Raw genomic sequence first — 9102 nt, 5'->3', positions numbered from 1 at the left:
TAAAGGCTTGTCTTGTTAAAGGCTATAACACATTGTTAAATGTGACCTTGTTAGAGGATTTCACAATACTATTAGGAATGGGCCTGGTTAAAGGACTTTGGAACATCCACTTGGAATGTCACCCTATTAAAGTATTTATAACATGGCTATTAAGCCAACCTAAGCTCATAGGATTTATCTTAACTGTTATAATTGCTTAGAGAGTAACAACAATGGCTTTTGATTTGATACAACTTACAACATATCTTGCAGATTACAGATCACACTTCATTTCAATCCTTTTCTTGGCTTTAATCACTTCAGATCTGTCAACTTGTCATCTCAAGTTTCATCACCTTGAGTCTTCTTACTCATCATACCAATGCAATCATATCTATGGTGACCTATCTATCCCATATCTTGCTCTTATCTAGAAACTTCATCTAGAATCCAATTGTATTTTCCAAAAAATGGTTTACATAGTGTTCTGTGCCACCAACTCATCATTCTTATCTTCTATCTGATTCACAGAATTCTAGATAACAACCATGTCGGCTCAAATCTAGTGAATCTTTGATTTTCAAAATAATACAGCAACTCAACATTATTGATTTAATGATGCTCAGCACCCTCTATATTACTCGGCTCTTGTATTTTGGTCGACATTTGATCTTCGCTCGACACTTGATATTTACTCGACACTTGAAGATTACTCGGCACTTGATATTTACTCTGCACTTGAAGATTACTCGGCACTTGATATTTACTTGGCACTTGAAGATCACTCGGCACACTCTAAAGGTGAACTTGCTCAGCTTCAACTAAGAATCTATTCAGCACTAACTAGCTTGCTCGGCACTCTCTTATGAACTTAGTTAGGCTATACAAATGACTTAGCTAAACCTTACATCTTTGATATGTCTTGGTGTGTCTATCCTCTATGTCTTAGAGTATGTTATCAATACACAATTTCATCAATGGCTTAGCTGATCCTTATACTTCATTACAACAGCATAACTTCAACCTTTGTCTAGGTATTGTAGTTACATCTTATTGATTGCCACCTCCTTGTCAATCAACCAACTTATAGTATTTGGACCACTAAAGCAATTTTCATTCCTGCAAGTAGCAAGTTTGACATCAATGACAAAACAATGATTGAAAACATTCTTTATCAGTTCCATTAGTCCTCAATCATGAGCTTTTCAATTATTTCCAACAATCTCCCTCTTTGGTACTGATGGCAAACCAAACTGATCACTTGATCAACTTAGTTACCACCAAACTCATGAGTGTTTCCTGCTACATTTTGCTTCCTTCTTGGTTGTTGCATTCATAATCTCCATATCTTTACCTTTCAGTTTCTCATAAATAGCTTGAGTATCTCCTTCTTACTTTGTATTGATCAGTTTTCTACATATATCTCCCTCTTTGGCATAAATGCCAAAGATGTAGCATCTTTAACATGCAAAATATAAGCTTTGCATCTCATGTTTTCTCCCTCTGTCACCATGCTTGTGACTGATTTGGAATTCCTATTCCTATTGTCATCCTCTGCATCATTCTTCTCATATTTCAATGATTTGTTCCTATTGATGTAGGGCAACTTCTTTGTTACTTTAAACTGTTTGAGTTAGGGGTATTACCCCCAACTTGCCTCTAAGATATTCATAAGCATCCTTGGGCAATGGTTTGGTGAAGATATCTACAGTTTTTTCCTTTATGTGAATGTACTCCATCTTCACTTGTTTGTCTTCTACCAATTCTCTGACATAATGATACTTGATATATTGCTTGGTTTTTGCATGCATTACTGGATTCTTGGATATGTTTATAGCACTCGTATTATCACAATACAATATCACTAGTTTAGTTACCTCTTCTTTCATTCCTTTCAATAGATGTGTGAGCCACACAATATTTGTGCAATTGACTGTTGTTGCCACATATTTTGATTCTACAGTGGACTTAGATGTGCATGTTTCTTTCTTGCTAGTCCAAGTAACTAGTCTTTTACCTAAAAATAATGCTCCTCCACTTTTGTTTTTTCTGTCATCAATGTTGCCTCCCCAATCTACATTTGTGTATGCATTGAGCTCAAACTTTTCATTCTTTTTATAATATAGGCCAAAATCATCAGTTCCTTTGAGATACCTCATTATTCTTTTTATTGCTATGAGATGATTCTCTTTAGGATTTGCAGAGAATCTAGCCACTATTCCAACTGCTAATGCTATGTCTGGTCTACTATGCACAACATATTGTAGTTTTCCAATCATGGATCTATACATTTTTTGATTAACTTTAGCTGATACATCATTTTTGGATAGTTTGCGTCCTGTTGCCATAGGTGTGCTGACTGGTTTGGAGTCTTCTAATTCAAACATTTTAAGTATCTCTTTGATGTACTTTTATTGTGTCATAATTATACCATGTTTTAGTTTATGTACTTGCAAACCAACAAAAAAATTGATTTCTCGAAACATAGACATCTCAAACTCATGTTTCATTTTGTCTGCAAAACTTTTGCAAAGCACTTTCTTTCCTCCAAACACTATGTCATCCACAAAGATTTCAGATACAATAATATCCTTACCTTCTTCTAATTTGATTTACATGTTGTTGTTATCATCAGTTCTTTCAAATTCTATTTGCACTAGATACTTGTGAAGTCTCTCATACCATGCTCTAGGCGCTTGTTTCAGACCATAGAGTGATTTATGTAGTTTACAAACCATATCCCTATTATTTTCATCAAAAAATCCCTCTGGTTGTTCAATATAGACCTCCTCTTCCAAATACCATTTAGAAAAGCAGACTTTAAATCCATCTGATAGACTTTAAAACCTTTATATGCAACATATGCAAGTAAAGTTCTTACTCCTTCCATTCTCACAATAGGGGCAAATGTTTCCCCATAGTCCAATCCTTCTTCTTGAGCATAACCCTTACATACTAGTCTGGCTTTGTTTCTAGTAATCTCTCCATTCTCATCTAGCTTGTTTCTGAATACCCACTTGGTGCTAATCACATTTTTGTCAACTCGTTTGGGAACCAAACTCTAGGTTTTTTTCTTCTTTATTTGATCAATCTCTTCTTCCATAGCTTTATACCAGTCACCATTTTGTAATGCATCATACACTATCTTAGGTTCAAATTTTCTTAACAGACATGATTCATTTCTTAGTCTATTCCTTGTCATTGGTCTTGCATCTTTGTCACCAATTATCTGTTCAGTAGGGTGATGCCTCTTCACATATTTGGACAATCTTGGTTCTATTGTTGTTTCCATATTTGATCTTTCAGATTCAGGATCACTATGTACTTTGTTGTCAGGTACTTCTACATCTCTGTCATGTGTACTAACTTTAGAGTCAGAATGACCATTTTCTTCATTCTGTAACTCAACTTCTAAATGCAACTCGACATTCACTAGTTGTGACTCGACTGAGACCGAAGTTTTCTTTTGAATCCCAATTTGATTGATAGTATCCTCGTCAATAGACATTCCTTCATAAGAATATACAAAGGTTCTATAATCATCCATTTTCTTTAGTTTTTCAACTTGGACATATGCATGCTCATCAAAGTTTACATTTGCACTTTTCACAATTTTTTCATTGTTAGTATTTAAACACTTGTATGCTTTACTTCTAGTGGATTAACCCAGGAATATGCCTTCATCACTTTTTGCATCAAATTTTCTATTTCTAGTATCTTTAAGGATAAAGCATTTGCAACCAAATACTTTGAAATGCTTTACATTGGGTGAGTGACCATACCATAGTTCAAAAGGTGTTGCATTAGTACCTTTCTTGACTTCTACTCGGTTCAGTGTATGAATAGCTACACTTACAGCTTCTCTCCAATATTTTAGAGCAATATTCTTTTCCATCATTAATGTTCTGGCATAGTCAATCATAGATCTATTTCTTCTCTCAGCAATTCCATTTTGTGGGGGAGTTCTAGGAGTTGATGTTTGTCTCTTGATTCCTTTGTCTTTGCAAAATATCTCAAATTCGTTTGATGTGAATTCACCACCTCTGTCTGATCTCAGGCATTTCAAACTCTTTCCTATTTCTTTTTCAACTCTAGCCACATACCACTTAAACATTTGAAAAGCATCAAATTTTTGTTTTAAGAACATAACAGTCATCATCCTGGAATAGTCATCAACAAACAGCATTATATATTTATCTCCTTTGTAACTTTGTACTTCTATTGGACCACATAATTCAGTATGGACTAACTCAAGTACTTCTTTAGATGTATAGTTTTTACTCTTGAAACTTGATTTGGTCATCTTCCCTAGCTGAAATTGTTTGCACATGATATTGTCAGGTTTCTTCAGTTTAGGTAGACCTCTAACTTTCTTCATTTTACTGATGTTGACCAAATTATCAAAGTTGACATCACATAGCCTTCTATGCCATAACCATACATCATCAAATTTTGCAACAAGACAAAAAGCATTTTTCATATCAAGATAAAACAGATTACTTCTTATTTGATCTCTTTTTCCTATCAATTTACCATCAGTATCATAGATTTTTGCAATTTTGTTTCCAAATTCTACTTTGTACCCTACAGTGCCTAACTGTGAGACACTTAGAAAATTTTAGTTTAGTCCTTCAACATAATATGCATTATCACATGAAATTTGCTCTGTAAACTTAATGGAACCTTTTCCTTTGATTTGACATGGAGCGTCATTACCAAATCTAACACTATTTCCATCATACTGAGTAAAGTTAGAAAACTTACTTTTGTCTCCTGTCATGTGATGTGAGCATCCGATGTCTATGATCCATCTATCATTCTTGTTCATACATGTTACCAGTGTTGTAAGCTCTTCTTCATCTGATTGGTCCTTCATGGCCACATAAACGGCTTCATCATCATTATCATCAGAATCCTCTTCAACAATATAGCACTTCTTGCCTTTTTCTTTGTAATCTCTCTTATCATCTTCTCTTCTATTTGTGTACTTGTTACCTTCCTTGTATTCCTTTTTCTATGTACACCTTGCAGCAATATGTCCTGCTTCATTGCAATTGAAACAAATAATAGGCAGCTTACCCTTGAATTTTCCTTTCCCTCTGTGAAATCTTCTAGCTAGTAAAGCTTCCAATTGTTCCACATCTTCCTCATCAGTGCTACTGTCACTGGATACATATTTCATCTTTCTTCCCTTCTTTGATTTCACCTGATCAGCATCTTTCAGTGATAGCTTGACCTTGAAAGTAGATTCAACATTCTCGGGTCTGTAGTTGTCAAAGTTAGATAACTCAAATGCAGTGAGTCTACCCACTATACCTTCAAAACTTAGATTGTTACACATCTTAGCTCTTGTATAGCTAATACTCTAATAGCATATATAGGGAGCAAGGTTCTTAAGAACTTAGTATTAACAGTATCTTCATCCAATTGACCACTCAAACATCTTTTTGCACTTACCACTTCCTTTATTCTAGAGGCATACTGAGTAGTATTCTCACTTTCTTCCATTTTCATATCATCAAACTTTCCTCTCAGACTTTCTCTTTTTGCTCTTTGGACATTATGATCTCCTCCATAAATGTCTGATAGGGCTTTCCACATCTTGAATGCAGTGTCACATCCTTTGATGTCATCAAATTCAGCATAGTTGAGTGCAGAAGCAATTTCTAACATTGTTTGATTCTGTTCCTATTTGTTTTTCAAATCTTTCTAGTAGTAAGAGTACTAGTTGGATCAACATGTTTAGTAACAATTGAATTTTGGGCATAATCTCCTATGGATCCAAGATGTAACTTCATCAAGCTTTGCCATGCAACAAAGTTGTCTTTATTGAGTTTGGGAACTTCTCTCTTAGGCATTTTGATCTTTTCTGCTTCTAGTCCTTCTAAACTAAGTCAGTAGCAAGGCTCTAATACCAATTGTTATAATTCTTTAGAATAACTGAGAGGGGGGGGGTGAATTAGTTATTCAAGGTCCAATGCCACTTTTTCTCTTTTAATCCTCAATAGCACATAACTGAAACTATCTTGCATGTAATTTGAACATTTAAACAACTATAAAAAGTAGACATGCATCACACCATAACACTAAGAATTTGATAACCTAGAAACCCTCCAAGAATAAGAAGGTAAAACTAGGGTGGGGGTGATATCAACAAAATAACTGTACAATTGATTTCAACCACTTCTGATGGTCTGCCTTGTTAAAGGCCTGCCCTATTAAAGGCTATAACACATTGCTAAATGTGACCTTGTTAGAGGATTTCACCATACTGTTAGGAATGGGCCTGGTTAAAGGACTTTAGAACATTCACTTGGAATGTCACCCTGTTAAAGGATTTATAACATGGCTATTAAACCAACCTAAGTTCATAGGATTTATCTTAACTGTTACAATTGCTTAGAGAGTAACAACAATGGCTTTTGATCTGATACAACTTACAACATATCTTGTAGATTATAGATCACACTTTAGTTCAATCCTTTGCTTGGCTTTAGTCACTTCAGATCTGTCAGCTTGTCATCTCAAGCTTCTTCACCTGGACTCTTCTTACTCATCATACCAATGCAATCATATCTATGGTCACCTATGGAAGCAGAGTATCTGTACGATCTTCCACCTTAGCACCTTCTTCAGCACTTCATGCTAGACCATCTCTTCTCCTTTGCTTCATGACCTTATCACTCCTTAAATAGAAATCTAAAATCTCTTTTCAGCTCAATTCTCCCTCTCCAATTTTAGGGTTTCAATAGATTAGGTAAGATACAATGTATCTATCCCATATCTTGCTCTTATCTAGAAACTTTATCTAGAATCCAATTGTATTTGCCAAAAAATGGTTTACATAGTGTTCTGTGCCACCAGCTCATCATTCTTATCTTCTATCTGATTCACAGAATTCTAGATAACAACCATGTTGGCTCAAATATGGAAAATCTTCAATTTTCAAAATAATGCAACAACTCGACGTTATTGATTTGATGATGCTCAGCACCCTCTGTATTACTAAGCTCTTGTATTCTGCTCAGTATCTGATCTTCACTCGGCACTTGATATTTACTCAACACTTGAAGATTAATCGGCACTTGAAGATCACTTAGCACACTCTAAAGTTGAACTTTCTTGATTTCAACTAAGAATCTGTTTGGCACTAACTAGCTTGCTTGGCACTCTCTTATGAACTTAGTTAGGCTATACAAATGACTTAGCTAAACCTTACATCTTTGATATATCTTGGTGTGTCTATCCTCTATGCCTTAGAGTATGTCATCAATACACTATTTCATCAATGGATTAGCTGATCCTTATACTTCATTAAGACAGCATAACTTCAACCTTTGTCTAGGTATTGTAGTTACATCTTATTGATTGCCACCTCCTTGTCAATCAACCAACTTGTAGTATTTGGACCACTAAAGAAATTGTCATTCCTGCAAGTAGCAAGTTTGAAATCAATGAAAAAACAATGATTGAAAACATTCTTTCTCAATTCCATTACTCCTCTATCATGAGCTTTTCAATTATTTCCAACATTAACGAGGGTTTGATTTTCATCATTTTTATATAAGGCCATCTCCCTAGGGTAGTACATGATATGGACCACCACATCTCAGAGGAACATAATGGTGTGGATATGGAGGAACATGGAGGTGTGAATATGGAGTAACATGGAGGTGTGAGTATTGAAGGAGAAGATCATGATCCCATGGAAGATGACAATCATGTGCTAGAAAACACATATGAAGATGATAGTACAGATGCATTGATCTATGACACATTTGGTACTAGTGTTTCTACTATTGTTGTTGCTACTAATGATGATGATAATGATGATGAGGATGACATTGAGGTCATCCATTATACACCTCTAATTAAGAAGTAAAACATGACCCTTTACAAAGGATCCCAATCAACTCTTCTCTATCATTTATTGTTGCTGGTGAATTTGAAGATTATTAATGGTTTATCCAACATAACAATGTCATGTATGTTAATGTTTGTGATATATGTCATTATAGTTTATAAATGGTGAAATATGTACCATTAAAATTGTTTATACTAATGATAATAAAAAATTTCTATAGATTGATAGATGACTATTTGTTACCACCATCAAATGTTCTCCCTCGCTTGTACTGAGAATTATGTACTAGTATGAAACATATTAGAATGGAGTATCAATCAATAGATGCTTGTCCTCAAGATCAAGTAATTTATCATAAAGAACATGAAAATGTAATAGAAGTCCATGAATGTCATATGAGAAGATATCAAGATGATCAAATGAGAAAAAATGTTCCTCACAAGGTTTGTCATTACATCCTCATTATTCCACATCTTAAACAATTATTCAGGTGTAGTAGCTTAGCATAATTTATGGATTACCATGTATGCAATAAAAGTCCAAATGATATTCTTTGAATGCCTGTGAATGGTTAAAAATTTAAGGATCTAGAGGAAAGTGGCCACATTTTAAAGAAGAACCTCAAAATATTAGGCTTTCTCTAGCAACTAATGGTGTCAATCCATATGGAGAGATGAGATCTATTTACTCGGTCTAGCCTATTTTTGTTATAAACAATAACCTTTCTTTGTGGATGTCAATAAAGAGGCATAACATTATATTGGCAATTATTGTTTCAAGTATTCAATTATTTTATTGTTACCTACATGTAATTATAAGTCTTGGAGTGAAATGACTATAATAATTATCTCTTTTTGTTCATTCAAGTAGGTAAGTACCAAGTGAAAGATATGAATGTATATATTGTACCTCTTATTAATGAGTTGTTAATGTTATGGAATGGTTAAACTATGTATGATATCTCTAGACCAATTGGACAAAAAAAAATTCAATTCCATGCAATAATTGTATGGAGAATTCATGATGCCCAAGGGTTGACACATTTTTGTAGTATGTTATGCTAAAATCTAGTTGTATGCAATAATACTAATTCCATAAATGAACATATTTAATCCAATTGTATCATTATCTTGTAAGTCTTCAAACAAAGGGAAAATTTTTATGTCCAATATATGGTCCAAAGATGAAATCTCATCATTCCAAAAATTTTAGGAAAGTAGGTGTTTGATGAGAATAGACACTTCCTCTACAAAAAATAT

The sequence above is a fragment of the Cupressus sempervirens genome, chromosome 6, assembly GCF_028749045.1.
Source record: "Cupressus sempervirens isolate cs-2001-9-10 chromosome 6, ASM2874904v1, whole genome shotgun sequence".
Taxonomy (NCBI): Eukaryota; Viridiplantae; Streptophyta; class Pinopsida; order Cupressales; family Cupressaceae; genus Cupressus; species Cupressus sempervirens.
Note: the sequence above shows the minus strand (reverse complement) of the source record.